The sequence below is a fragment of the Helianthus annuus genome, chromosome 16 (genome assembly GCF_002127325.2).
Source record: "Helianthus annuus cultivar XRQ/B chromosome 16, HanXRQr2.0-SUNRISE, whole genome shotgun sequence".
In the NCBI taxonomy this organism is placed as follows: domain Eukaryota; kingdom Viridiplantae; phylum Streptophyta; class Magnoliopsida; order Asterales; family Asteraceae; genus Helianthus; species Helianthus annuus.
In genome coordinates, this window is record NC_035448.2 from 149,967,059 (window position 1) to 149,983,397 (window position 16,339).

Here is a 16,339-nt window from a genome sequence, read left to right on the forward strand (position 1 = left end):
GCTGCGGCTTCGGTGGCGGAGGTGTTTGGTGAGCGTGGTCACCATCGGCGTCATCGTCATCGTCGTCGACATCACCATATGCTGGCTCTAGCAGCTCCTTTGGTAATTTGTCTAGGAGGTCGGCGGGGATAAACAACTGGCCATCCGTTCCTATAAATCGAAACCCAAGCCCAGGGAAGTCACACGTTATGTGCATGCCGATCAGCGTTTGCCGTGTCAACCTGGTCGACTCAACCGTGCCCCCTTGGTGAACTAAGGGTCCTGATGGGGAACAAGGCCTAATGAGTGGACAATACGCCTGATGTACACCCTCTGTACAACACAGACCTGTCCTGCCAGTGGTGTGCCGCCGAAAACCACTGGGCGCACATCTCCCCCCATATAAGACAATACAGATAAAATAGACCCCCCTGATTGCACCACTCGTAACTCTGCTCGCATGGTGTAATATATGTGGCAATAATCCTGTGCAGGTAACGGAACAAGGGTCTCTGATATGTGAAACCCTCGACTTCGAGCGGCCAAAGCGACCCCAACGGATCACTTGCAAGAACCTGAAAAGTGTCAAACGGGGTAACACATGGACGCCCTTGGTGTAGAGGGGTTGTCTGTTTCCTCCATCAAATAAAGGCCACTGTGCACGACAAACTCTGTCAACGACATCCCATGCCACTGACCAACTAAACGAAAACTAACCTCGATCCACAGATCATCGGGGTCATCAAGCTCCTCTGGCTGGTCTGTAGGCCTGGGAGCAAACTCGAACGATGCCAAGAACTTGCACACCATGACCCAATACGACAGCAAGTATGCCAACTGGAACAACTTGTCACACAGTGTGGTTAGTATCCATTTCATATACAAAACGAAGAAAACACAGTAACAAATAGTATACCTGTCCCACGGAGTATCATGCCCAATGTAATCTCGGGATCTCGCCGCCTCGTCCACCTCCTCCAGAGCTGTCCAATCGACGGCCGCATGGCCGGCGATCTCCATCCGTCGAACGCAAGATAAGGACTATCTAGCAACGGGTCAATATCTGGGCCACGCGCCTACGCCTAGGTATCGTATAGGCCCATACGTATCGTATAACCCCATAAATTTCAATTGATGTTGCATAATTTCACCACTAGAAATGAGTATCACTGACTTGTATACTTCCTGTCATTGTAGCTTTAATCAAAGGTCGGGAGATTCACGGATACATTCTGAGGAAAGGGTTGACTTCTGGTCAATACTTGATAAACACACTAATTGACATGTATGCTAAATGTGGTCGATTGTTTCTAGCACAATCATTACTTGATCTGACGTTTGCAAAGAATCTAATCATGTAGACGATCATGATTGATTGATTTCCAGATGCCGCATGCATGGATTTGGGCATGAAGTATAACCTAAACTTTAGGATGCTTGGTTCAAATAAGATTTAAAGTAGTTGACACTAGACTTCTATTGGAACCAGGATCAAATAACACAGGATCAAACTTTGGGATGCTTGGTGCATATACAACATTTACAAGGTATGTACTCGTGACTACATCTGGTGTGCTCTGGGCTTCTACTGTTATGAGTACAAATGCACATCCCTCTGGCTCGTTTGGGTGTCGTCTATAATTGCTTTTGAGTTTATGACATTCAGATTTAATATGGTTAGGGTCACCACATTCAAAACACTTCTTCCTTTCCTTACATTCTTGAAGGGTATGACCCGTCTTTTTTCAATTTGGGCAAGGAATACAACATTTGCCAGATTTCATTACAAAATTTCCATGGGAATGTTTTCGAATTTTTAGAGTTGTTCTTATTTTCTTTCCTATCTTCCCACTTTCTCTTTGGTGTGGAAGGTTTTTCTTGTCGTCGCAACCTCTCGGCAACCATGATGGCGCCGACTTCAACTATTTCAGAAAATGTTTCGGGTGATTTAGATTTAACGATGAATACTCTCATTTCGGCGGCTAGGCCCAGATGAACCGAACCTGTTGACCAAATAGAAAGTGGAAAGAGAGGAAAAATATAAGAACAAAACATACCAAGTGCACTCCTTTGATATGGTTTCTTCAGCTTTTCTTTCTAGTGGTATGATTGCAACAGTCTTTTTCTTTTCTACGACTATTTCCTGTTTTTGTACTGGTGTGAAGGAGTCGAGCTCTCTTCAGGTTGTTCTCTCCTGATTGGTTAATGTTACCGGTTTGCAGGGGCGCAGGATTTAAGGGGCGGGAGGGGGCGCCCGACCCCCCCGAACTTTTCGGCCAGTAGTGTTATATATGTACGTTTCGTATAGGATTTGTAGGTATATACTTTTTCGACCCCCGGTTTTATAAAAAAATTTTAGGTATATACGTTTTCGACCCCCCCAATTTTAATTTTTTTTATTTATATAGCCCAAATAAAATATTTAATTAGCCGAAATATTATAGCCCAAATCATTATATTTGGTAGAATACTAGAATGTATATTATATAACCCAAATAAATCATTATATAGCCCAACTTAAAAGCCCACCCTATCCAAAAAAAAAAACCCCAAATTCGTTTATTTTGTGACATCAACCAGAAGAACAGAAGCCACAAGCCAGAATTGCAGAAGGGGGAAAACGCAGGTTCCAAAACTGTTCGACTTCAGCTTCTTGTTCGAGAACAGAATCCAAAACGCTACTCGTTGTTGTGGTCTTGTGCTCCTGTTCGACTTCTTCGATCTTCATAAGGTTAAAGATATGTGTTTTTTATCTTTAGGTTTAATTTAGGGCTGTAAATTATGTTATTTAGGTTGAAATTAGGGGTGAAATTGGTTTGAATTTTTGCCCTAAACTTGTTGAATCTTTCTGTAACTATGTCTAATTTTATTTGTTTAATCTTATTGTGATTTGATTTAAATAGAAATTAGAGTTTGAAATTTAGGATGATTTGTTAACTTGTTTTGTTATTAGATTATGCTATGGGGAAGACGGGCAGAACTATAATTCTAATCCATTGTGATTTGATTTAAATAGAAATTAGAGTTTGAAATTTAGGGTGATTTGTTAACTTGTTTTGTTATTAGATTATGCTATAGGGAAGACGGGCAGAACTATAATTCTCATCCAGGAGAACCAGGTGCCCACCTTCCTCTCTCCTTTTTAATGTTTTGGTGTCTTTGTTCGTTTGTTTGTTAAATAATGTTTACGTTTTAATGTTTGAGAACGTTTTTTTATTTGATATTAATGTTTGACCCGACCCGAATCGAATCACCGACGTCCGACCCGAACATACACCTCAAAACTACGCGATAGAAATTTTTTTAGATCCGTTACCTTCTGACCCCCCAAACTTTCTTTTAAGCTTCGCCACTGCCGGTTTGTGCATTTGTTATTATCTTTGCCACTTCCACATGTACATTATGGATGGATTCGGCATTTAGAAACATGTTTATACTAGATCAAGATCTAACATTATGGGAGGGAGTTCCAGACCTATGAGAATCTTACTCTCTAGTACTGCTGATTTGTTCGTGTCTAGACTCTGCTTCATGTCTAGATCCTTATTCATGTCTAGAGCCTGACATTTCACTTTACCTAGAGAAATATATAATTATACATAAATTACTGGCGTGTAACAAACATCTTTATAACATAACAATTATAATACACGGAAACATTTATATATTACATATTTCGGAATTAGGAAGTGATAACAAGAAATAGGTTCAAATTTGGGCTAGCCCCATATAGGCAATTGCCTCTTAGAACAGAGATCATAGGTTAAAATTTGGGCAAAGGAAAGTAATTTAGGATTTTAATATAGAGGCCGGTTAACGTACAATATTCTTTAACGTACGAGCGTACACTGTGAAATTACACACGTTGTAAAACTCAAAACCTTAATCACGTAAGTTGAAAAACCATAATCACGCACGTTAAAAAGATATAATCATGAATGTTGAAAACCATAAAATGTTTCATTACATAATTATAACATGCTTCATTACATAAGTATAACATGCGTGATTATGGTTTTTCAACATGGGTGATTAGGGTTTTGAATTTTATAACGTGCGTAATTTCATAACGTATGCTCGTACGTTAAGCAATATTGTATTTTACACTTTCACTTTTAATGTAAAGTAAAGGTTATTTGTAGTGAAAAAAATCTAAACAAACGGGAAAACAATAAATTCGAAAACAATTTATGAAACAATAAGATTTTGACTTGATATTTTTCGGTAAATTAATTAAAATTCATTGGTGTATACATCGAAACGTAGCACTATTAAATTTGGTCCCCTTTGTGCGAACCCCTATCACGACAATCATGAATCGATTCTAATTAGTGCTGATGTGATTAATCTTGAATTTGCTAGTCAAGGGAGCGAAATTTGCCAACCGTGAACTGCTACGAATACAATCAGTAATCAAGCAAACGCAGGGGTGCAACTTTGTAGGGCCCGGGGGGGGGGGGGGGGGGGCTCCGAACTTTTCGCTCAGTAGTGTCCGTTATGTAGTTTCCGTATAGAATTTTTTAGGTATATACGTTCTCGACCCCCAGTTTTATAATTTTTTTTAGGTATATACGTTTTCGACCCCTCGGTCGGAAATCTCAAGCTTCGCCACTGAGCATACAGGATGGGTAAAGAGAAGAAGCTAATTCAATCATCGTCTGTTCGTCAACCAGTGTTACACATTATTGTTTAACAAAGGACCCTCTACTATTTAACAATTACACTTTAGCCTTACACATTATTATTACCGTAACATGCACAGATTCCGTGCAACTTTCTCAAGATTCTTTTGTCCTCTCTGAATTTGCTTACAACACAAGCAAACTGCCATTACTTTCAATGATATGATAAACCAAACTCAGTCAAGTCAAGAATCGATAATTACTCAAACTTACTTTCAATGATAAACCATAACTCAGATGAGCCTAACAATTCGAATTACATATAACTAATTATCCAACTTGATAATTATTTCAAACCAACTTGTTTGAGAATGACTCTTAACACTCCACCGGCTTGTGTATGTGTTTATCGGCCCAACCCTCTAAGACCATGCGTAGCGGTAAGGGTGAATAATACCCCCACCCTTGGGCGTTTTCCGCCATGTGGCAGTACTGTTTTTGTAAGAATTGCTATTTTTACATGCTTTTTCCAAAGGGGTTTGCAATATACATGCTAATGATAATTTAATGTGGTTTGAGGTTGCACTGAACGGTCGTTTGAAATACAAGTGGTATTAGCATACCACCTACTGCAAAATTTCTATCATATTCACAGTTGGGGCGCATTTTTCCTATCGACTTCAATTCTTAGAAATTTACAATCCTTCTCACCCACTTTTTAGTTTCCTTACACTATCATTTAATAGGCGATCACGCAAGCAAACAAATATAGGGATGAGTTACAGTCTTCTAAATTTACGACAGGTACAAAGACACAACGTATGGCAAAACATAACATAATGTTAAGCAAAATATTACAAAAACCGAGGAAAAAAGACACAATGAATTGCAGAAAAGACACAATGACAAAAAAAAAAAAAAACATAATGTCAAATAAATAGACATAATGATCTGAACAAAATTTCTAAAATCTATAAGCTAAAATCGAAAAGCGAAAACCTAAAATCTTGTAGAGTTCGACGAGACGATTGCAATGCCACTAGAATGAGTTCAAACAAAGTGCTTTTCATGCTCTTTCTACGCGACTTCCTAATTTTAAGAGACTGTGTATTTGAACCCAACCCAGAATATAACAAGTCTTGTTAATAATCAACATATCTCTTAGAGAAAAAAAAAATCAAAATATATGTATATGGTAAATGAAATATTAAAAAAGAAAAATGAAACCTATTCGTACAAGATCTTTCAAATATGACTTTAAGCAATTGGCTATTTTTACAAGGGAAACTCACCAAATTAGTTATTGACGAACGCACTTTTCCAAATTAGCCATCTGAGGTCATTTTGGGTTAGGCCTCACTGAAAACCAAACAGTTAAGGCCTCTTTGGGAGAGGCTTCAATAATCAACCCATTAGAAAACTACACGTGGGAATTTTGGTTTGAAGTGGGTGTGAGACTCCAGAACGCCATAAAGTGAGTGAAAGCGTCTGGCTTGAGCTGCTTCCGTAGTTGAAGACGGCTCAATTTTTTTTGCTTAAATGGCTTAGTTTGTTTTTGGCTTAAACGGCTCAGACTTATTGACACGTCTGGATGAACCGCTTCAGCCTATTCTTTTAAACCCTTGACGTTTCAACGTTTTTTTTTGTTTTTCATTTTTTTTTAACTGCACGTCTGCATGCTAAACAATTGAGCCGTGTAAGACGTTTTAAGCCAGACGTCTGAGCCGTCTCAAACAATAAGCCAGATGTTTGAGCCGTCTTGAACCAATTGAAACGGCTTAAGCCAGACGCTTCCACTGACTTTGCGGCGTTGTGGAGTCTCTCAGCTGCTTCAAACCAAAATTGCCACGTGTTATTTTTTAATTGCTTGATTATTGAATCCTCTCTAAAATCAAACCTCAAGTTGGTAATTTGGAAAAGTGGATTGTCCAATTTCTAATTTGGTGATTTTCTCATTTTTTAACCACTAGCCTATAAATCCAAACAAATCTAGAAAATCCAAAATAGCTAGTATGATTAAGAAAAATGTGGTTTTTATAGATTTAAAAGGCTCGTCACCGATTCTCTTCAATCAGTTGATTTAATCGTTCCGTCAGAATTGTGTCACAACATGTGACACATTTCCGACAAAAAGTTATATTCTAGTTAGTATATAAAAGGAATTAAGTTTCATATTCTAACAGCTTCTAGTAGGAGGATAAACTGGTTAAGGCGTTGCGGTTCTAAACGATAGGTCAGGAGTTCGATCCTTGCCAAGGGCCGGTTCTTTAAGGAAGAACCCCCTTTTTGACAGATTTTTGAAATATTTACACTTTGGTCCCTGAAGTTTCAGTTTTTACAAAAGTAGTCCCTGTAGTTTCTAAAATTTTTTCTGTCGGAAATTTGTCACGAATAATGCTTTTGTCGGAAATTTGTAACAACTATTTTTATATTTCTGTCGGAAATTTGTCATGAATAATGCTTTTGTCGGAAATTTGTAACAACTATTTTTATTTTTCTGTCAGAAATTTGTCACGAATAATGCTGAATGAAATTTTTTATTTTTTTTTTGTCGGAAATGTGTAGCTAAAAAAATTCCGAAAATATAATAATTAATATTTATCATAAATAATATATTAAAAATAACTATGAATTGTTGTAGGAGATCTGTAGCAGTTTGTGACACAACGATTTTGTAGGAAATGGGTAGGAAATTGCGTAGGAAATGCGTTGGAAACAGGTTTCCTACGAGGCATTTTCCTACATCATGTATTTGTCACAAATTTGTGGGAAAGCCTGTTTTGTAACGCATTTCCTACGAAAACTGGTGTAAAAAATTTCAGATTTTCTAGTAGTGTACGTAACTAATTGTTCCATAAGCTTGAAGTAAACATTTCTCTTTAAACAAATGTGAATTAAATCGAATATGAGGGTACACATGTTTCCTGTGAAGTTGGATATCCTGAAACCACAGCAGCATATGCTGTTAGCAAATGCTACCAAAGTCTTTTTCCATAATGAACAAAAAGAACAAGTCATGGGATTCTAAAACAAATATCTTAAAAATCTTTCCGCAACTAAGAAAAAAAAATATATATATTTAACAAATATGCAAAACTGGCAGGGAAAAAACTGCACGTGCATGATGTGGTAGATGTTGCATGCAACTCATATTGAGAAAAAAGAAAGAGAATTGGTATAAGTATATATCCAATATTTATCCTCCTTTTCTTATTCAATATGGATCGTGCTTGGAATATCCAATTTAGCATAAACAGTTGTGACCTATAAGTAGTTTGTAGTAGAAACATGTTATTCAAGTAAATTCGACATGTATTGGTGCATTACTGGGCATGTTCTCGTTTGGCAGAAAGGCACATAATTGCATGTGGTTTACTTGAGCCATAAAGTGATAATAGTGTAGATCCGCCAAAGGAGATTTGCCCAGCAATTCATTACGGTATAAACTGGCTTGATGAGCTCGATCGTATATTTCGATAATATGTCCTTTTGTCAAGGCTACTTGATCTTCTACAACGCTCGTATAGAGTCGCTAACTAAGCCATCACTAACACTATGGCTTTAAACATGCTACACGAACGTGAATTGATGCTTGTTCGTGTTTGTTAACAAATATAAACGAGCGCTTCCTTGTGTTTGTTCATATAAGTTTTGCCGAACGAATATAGTCACTTAAATGATTGTGTTTGTTCCTTAAGAAAATGTCCGTTCGTGCTAATAAACTCACGGACATAAGTGGATATATGACAACATCTAAATTTTCAAAGTAATGCCAACGAAAAACTATCAAAGTTAAATATACAATACCTATTTTCTTATATAACTCATGTTTGTTTCGATATTAATATATTACGAAATTGTAATATATACATGCATATATGTATATGTGTGTATAATGTCATTTTTGCGTAAGCAAACATACATGAATGAATACGGAACATTCATTAACTAAACTAACATAAAACTTTGCTCATGTTTGTTCGTTAAATGAACGTAAACAAACTTTCTACTAAGTTGTCCGATGTTTCACAGTCCAAAAGATGTTGGACGTTTTTTTCAACCAGTTTAAAATTTTAAATTTCTTTAATTTGTGAAACCTTCAAGCATAAAAAGTACGACTTCCCTAGTGACCGATATTATAGTAAGTAAAAGTCTTCACAGATTCAGTCGTAATGTGTTTTTCATTTATTTATTGTTACTATTCTTAGTCGAACTAGTATAAACAATACAATCGTTACTCATGTAAGATCTAAGACAAGTTATGCGGGTTAACCCATTTAGACACGTTTTAATTTTTAGTTCTGCAACCAATGGGTTGACCCATTTATAATCCCAAAACTCTTTACCCTAATCCAATTAGCAACGTCACTGGTAATGTTATTAATAAATTATACCAGGTCTTCTTCAATTGGGCCCCTGGTATATTCATAATGTTATTTAAGAGATGGTATGCATCATATGTTAGAAAATTTGGTGAAAATAGGAATTTTCACAAATATAGTAAATGCATTTTTTCTATTTTTTCACTAGAAATAGATATAAGAAACTGAGATGGTTATATATATATATGGGGGAGGGTTTAAATGAGAACACCCATTTTTTGTGAAAACCATGAGAACAAATCTCAGCCACTCATTTATATCCCTTGTGTTTTAATGAAAAGGGCAAATTGGTAATTATACAATTCTCTATTCCATTAAAATCAGTATATTTCAGAACCTAGACAAAAAAAAAATCACGCTCTTACCAGATGATGAATCATAGAGATGATTAGATTGCTGATGATTAGGGCGCAAATCTGAAACCTTCAACGATATCTTCAATCTTTTGATTTCTTCAACAATTTTAGGGCTTATAAAATCTTCAATTTGTTCTAAAGCTATATTCATCAATTTCTCAGTGATTTGCAGGTATCAATTCAGGTGTTCGGTTATCGTTAATTCAATTTTGATCTTCAGTGATTGTTGATTTTGTTACATTTTAATTGAATTTCGATTTTCAGTGATTATTGATTTTGTTTCATATATTTCACGATTTCAATTTGAATCTGTGTATTTTATATGTACTTTTTTGTTTCACCTAATGGCACATGTGTAACTGCTTGTTAGGATCTGAGTTTGGATTGATTGTGATTTGTGTTTGAATTTAGATGAACAAATGAAAGAGTAGTGCAGCGGAATTTAATGGAACCAAAATTTTCACAATCAAACAGAAGAAATGCTATCAATCATACATTTTCTAACACTGAATCAAATGATTAAATTTATTTTTAAACTCTGATTACAATGTGTGTATGATATGCAAACTCCCCTTCAGCCTGAGCTCAGTGTTTGTTCGTGCAGAAAGAAGATGGTGAATGAGCTAAACAGAACAGTACAAAGTACTGTTCTATTTATAGGCACTTGCAAACCACTGAGCATCAAAGCTGACGTCACCATGAAAGTGACATCTAACCTCTCAACAAACTCTAACCTCTGATCTATACAAACACTGCTATGCTAACAACTGATATTACATTTCAATGCATAAACTAAACATAAACTGCTGCTGCATCCTTCCACTGCTGTGAGCCCAGCAGTACTTGTCATGATCAGCAGTGCTTGAACCAAGGCTGTAGATCGAGCAGCAGAGCTTTAGTTCTTCTATCAGACTTTGTCTTGGTCAGCAGTTGTAGGTCAGTAGATTGCATGATCAGCATATAGGAGGTCAGCAGATGTTGAAACCACTTTCAAGGGGAGAGACTTGCAACCAGACATCTGCTTATTTTGAATCTACTGCTGTGATCCAGTTTTGGCTTTTATTATCTGTTCCTTTGGTAGGGTTCAATCCCAACAATCTCCCCCTGGAACAGATAATGCCAAAACTCTCCATTATTGTAGATTTTTATTGCCTCAACAACAGTTCCCTTATTTGCCCTTTGAATTGTAGTTCAAAGGTTAAGGCATCTGTATCATCTTCATCCCTGCTAAGTGGAAGATCAAGGAGATCCTACAAATCTTCAAGCCTTAGGCCAAGAGCTTGTTCCCTTGTAAATTTCTTCACTTCGCCATCTGCCTTGACCATAGTCAATACGTGGTTCTGTTTATCAGTTTTCCACTCTTGTATTTTTAGGCGAGATGGGTTTCTTGGGAGATTTTTATTTGTTGAGGAGTTTGGTGAGGCTGGCCTATTCATAACTGGCTGAGAAGTATGTGCAGATTTTTCCAGTTCAGATTCTTCTTTCAACATTAACAAAAAGCCCTTTTTCACAATGGCATTTCCTGTAAGAATCTCTTGAACTGTTTCAGAACCTAACTGGCTTTGTCTCCTTCTTTTGTAGATGGCAGTACCAGCAGGAGCAGTGGTTCTTTTGGGATATGGCTTTGATGATCCTTTCGAAACCTCTGCTTTGGAGTAATCAGGCTTTTGTGGAGCTGTTGGATCTTTCTTCCTTAGCTCTTCCAACCTTTTGCAGGTGGCCCTGACCCTCGCTTCTCCCCACTTAGACACAGAGTTCTTTGACCCATAATCAGCAATTATCAGCTCCTCTTTCATTCTCTTCAGCTCTAAAGCTTTATCAGCTTCAACCTTTTTGAATTTTTCTGGGGGAGTCTGCTCGACCTTATTCTTGATCATTTCATGAATCCTGGCTACTTCCTCTTCAAGCTCAGGAATGGTCCAGTTTCTGAACATGTGTTTCTCCCCCTTGTAGGTCTTGTAGGTCATTATATTTTCAATGTAGTCTTTTCTCAAGGACTCATCTGCCCTTTCAGAGATTTGCTGACATACATTTTTTGCAAATTGTTCCAAAGCTTTGACCTGTGTAAGTAGAAACTGATAGTTTTGTTGATACTCTCTATCAGATTTCCATTGTTTGTTTTTGATTGAGATATTCTCTGCTTGCTTGGCCTTGATTTTCAAGTATTCTTCAATATTACTTGGCCTGGGATATCCTTCAATCGATGGCAAGCTCCTTTTGGCAGGGTCATCCTCATAGTAGAAAGACTTAATTTCATCTCTGACTGTCACAAGTTCAAGAGGAAATTGAACACCTGCAGGAGGTAAGGGTTTGTACAGTTGAGCTGAAGAGAGAGGAATGGGTTTTAAAACTGTGACAAGTGCTTGGGATTTTGAAACTTTTGGTGGTGGTGATGGAGAATCATCATCTGATATGACAACCCTTCTCCTTTTTATTTTGGAGAGGGCAGATGATGTTTTGGGTGGACCAGTGGGAGTGATTTAGGTGGCAGTGGTTTGTGACTGACTAACAGCTGTTGAAACAACTGGTGTTTCAACCACTGTTGTCATTACAGCAGATGTTTTGACATCTGCTGTCTTCTGCTTTAGGGCAGGAACTGATGGTGGTGGTAAAGCAGTGGTAGTGGTGTGTGTTGAAGTGGTGTGTGTTTGAGTGGGAGCAGTTGTTGTAACAACTGTTTGGGTGGAGGTTTGATGTTGGTGGCTTTTGGACAGTGGTTTTGGAGTGTGCTTTTGAAGGCTGGATGGTGTGGATTTGGGTTTCCTTACTTTTCTAGTAAGATTTCTTTTTGGAATCGGATTTTGATCATCCTTTTCACCAGAACAACCCTGTGCATTCAGCTTTATGAAAGCTCTTTTCTCCTCATTCCACCTTGTTAGATCCTTTGCCGCTCTATCCTTCTTTACACTTATGACAGCATCATCAAGTGCATTTTTGGTAACATCAACCTTTTTACTACCATCTGGCAAAGGAATATCTCTGAGCATTGCATCCTTTTCTGTGTCAAGGTATAGCCCATTATCAATCCCCTTCTTTACCCACTCCTTCATTTTCTCCCCCTTTTTGGCATTATCTGCAGGGAGGTCATCAATATAAAGTACAGTCGGATGAGCAGTGCCAGTGGTTTTCAGCAAATGGGCCTTAAGAGCCTTGATGTCATCGTTTGTATCCCTGAACCTAGACTCCATTGCCTTTTTGTTCTCTTGAACATGTTTGGCATGTTGGTGCTCGGCCAACTGAAATTGTTGATGGAGAAAAGGTTGAAAGAGGTTCCAGAGCTCATTTGTAACATCTGCTGATGGTGGAGCAGGTGTTTGAGATGAAACAGCAGTGGATGGTACCTTTTGAATTGTTAACAACTGTTGCAACATTTCTTTAATTTCTACAACAAATGTATCCAATTTTTCAACACGTTCCGTCAATTCTTGGTACTTTAAACCATCACCCAATTCAATGGGATCATCTGATTCCCCACTAGCAGTGGTTTTATCAGAAGTTGAAGTAGGGAGTGTACTCCAAACATCAACAACTGATGCCCCTTTTTCTTGGTACTGGGGTCTTCTTCCTTCAACACTTGATAATCTTTTGATGTTACCAGTGGTTAGTACAAACTCACTAGCAGATAACAGAGGTGTTATAGAAGGAATTGCCTCCAAGGAAGTCTTATTGATGTAACCACTGTCCAAGTGTAAACCTGTAGGTTCAACACTTGTAGTGGCTGCTTTACTTGGAATACCACCAAGAGTTACGTGTAACTCAAGGGGTGTAACCTCCTCAGGTTGTGTTGGTGGGTTAGCAACGATTGATACATCAAGCCCAGTCTCTTGTTGAGGTATTTTCTCATGAACAGGTGATTGAGAAGGACTGGTTTGTGCTAGGTTCAAATCAATTGCATCCAACAGCAGTTTGGTGTTTGGTGGAATTGGGGATGTGAAGGCAGGTTTAGAAAGCGGAATTGACCCGGGTATTGGGCTGTGGAGGATGGAAACGAGTGCTTCCAGAGCCTCATGATGTGGTGACCCTGTGTGTACAACCTGTTCTTTTTGTGAAGAGACAGGAGGAGTTTCAGGTATAGGTTGAGATATTTCTACCAACTGCTGTGAGGAAGTAGCAGCAGTGGTTTGTTGTGATTTTTGTGCAATCACAGGCAGGTGCTCTGGTATCTCATCCTCCAGAGTTGTCTTTTTGATAGGTTTGGGGGGTTTTTGATTTTTCTTTTTCTGTGGTTTTTTTAGTGATTTTAGGTGTGTGTTTCAAGATAGTTGTTTGGCTGCCTTGATCACCTTGAGCAGTGGGCTCAGCAGCAGATACCTGAGGAGCAGTGGTTGCTGCTAAAGTCTTCTCAGGGACCTCTGCTTGTGTTTTACAAGGTGCTAACATTCTTGAAAATGTTTCAGCAGTTAAGCTGTTTATTTGAAAAGATTCACCTTGGTTTATTACCGCAATATCATCCTTACTGAACTTTTGCTCAAAATAATAACTTAAAAATCTTGGGAACAGTAAGAATGATTTTGTTTCAACATTTTTAACCAAATCATTGAAAATTGTCTTGGAGTAGTTAAGATTTTCTACTTGTAAAATAGCATACCCCAAGTTTTGAATTTTCATTGGTATTTCATTAAAGGAACTGGTTTTGTTTGAAACACACATGAGAAGGGTATGAAATAAAAATCTGGTTGCAGAAGGGAAGAAACCTTTTTGTAAGGTGTCCCTCTTCGTTGTGTCTACATACCCTCTCTCAATGAAGTCAATTTTTAACTCGTTTTTAGGGAAAGAGTCTTTACCTTGCAGATCATCGAGTTGAAAGACTTCAGATATTGATTGCGGTGTTATTCGGACTGCTTTCTTCTGCATAGTAGAGTTAATGGCTATAACATCTTTTCCTTGTTTTTCAAGGATGCAATTTTTCCAAAACTCTCTCTGAGTTTGCAGGTAAATCGGTGCATCAGCGGTTAACAAAGTTTTGTACTTTGAGGCTTTGAGCAGATCGAGGATGGAATCAAATATATCGATGGTACCGGGTTTTGTGAGAAGACCCAGTAGATTATGAGATGGTTTGTGTGGTATTTCGGTGGAGGTAGCCTTTTGAGAGGCCCCTTTAGAAGCTTTTGCGGATGATTTCGATTTGGTCATTTTGAAGATGAGAATCGAAGATGAAATTGTGAAGGAATTTGACGAAATGTGATGGAAACTGCTTTGAGAAGAGAATTTTTGAGAATTCAATTCGACAGTGAAACCTTGTTTGGGTGTTGAAAAGGGGGTTTTATAGAAGAAGAGTGAATGCTGACGTGGCAGCAGTTACAAAAGGTCTGACCCCTAAGTACTGCCCGCATGCCATCCCCTGGTGAGGTGAAGGACAGTACTTTTTAAACAGTACAGGTTGTGAAAACAACTGGTGAAGACAGTAGTTGTAGTGATAATGGATGACAGTGGATGCTTTTTACCATCAGTAGATAGCCTAGCAGTGGATGCACCACTGATTTTGACCATCAGTGGTTAACCAAAGAAAATGAGAACAGGGGATGGCTTTCAGCAGTGGACAGACTTTTGTAGCAGCACAGACTTTTGAACCCATCAGTGGTTATGGCAGACTTTTAGGATTTTAATGAAAAATTCATTTTTAGCTATTTTTAAGGATGGATTTTTGATTTTCTGAAAACATTTTAATGCTTTTATTCATAGAAAAACAGGATTTTGCCTGTTATTCCATGTTGAGCATACCAATCCTAGAGATCAAGCTTTCAAAGGTAGATGTGTCTAATGCTTTGGTTAGCACATCTGCCAGCTGATCCTTAGTTGGAACATGATGCAGAGAAATCAAACCTTTTTCATAGCAATCCCTCACAAAGTGATGTCTGATGTCGATATGTTTGGTGGTTGAATGGGAAACTGGATTTTTGACGATATTTTCTGCTGCCTGGCTATCCAACATGAGTGGTGTCTTCAAGGCAGTGATACCAAAATCCAGTAACTGATTTTGAAGCCAGAGCAGTTGGGCTGTACAGCTTGCAGCAGCTATGTATTCTGCCTCAGCAGTGGATGTGGAAACAGCTGCTTGCTTTTTGCTTTGCCAAGACACTAAGCAATTGCCTAGGAATTGGCACCCTCCTGAAGTGGACTTCCTTGTTTTATCACATCCAGCAAAGTCACTATCTGAGAAACCTGAAAGCTCAATTTTACCATCAGCTGGATACCAGATACCTAGTGTGGGAGCACCTTTGAGGTATCTGAATATCCTTTTTACAGCAATTAGGTTTGACTTTCTAGGGGATGATTGGGATATTGCACAGACACATGTTGCAAACATGATATCTGGTCTAGATGCAGTTAGGTACAATAAAGACCCAATCATGCTTCTATATAAGGTCTGATCAACCAAATCATCCTTTTCTTCAGACATGACCAATTTGTTGGTTGCAATGGGTGTACTACATGGCTTACAATCATCCATATCAAATTTCTTTAAAAGTTCTTTTGCATATTTGCCTTGATGGATGAAAGTGCCATTTTGCAGCTGCCTTACTTGGAGACCAAGAAAGCACTGGAGTTCACCCATTGCACTCATTTCAAACTCAGCTGTCATGAGTTTCCTGAACTCTTCACACATTTTATTACATGTGCTTCCAAAAATGATGTCATCCACATAAATCTGGACAATCATCAAATCCTTTCCTCTCCATTTTAAAAACAGTGTTTTATCAATCCTGCCTCTGGTGAAACCAATGGAAAGTAAAAAGGTGGAAAGAGTTTCATACCAGGCTCTGGGTGCTTGTTTCAAGCCATACAAAGCTTTGTTTAGCTTGTAGACATGATCTGGATAAAATGGATCCTCAAAACTTGGAGGTTGACAGACATATACCTCTTCTTGAATCTTACCATAGAGGAATGCACATTTTATATCCATTTGGTACACCTTGATATTGTGGTTGACAGCAAAGGCCAGAAAGAGTCTGATTGCTTCAAGTCTTGCAACAGGAGCAAATGTTTCATCATAATCAAT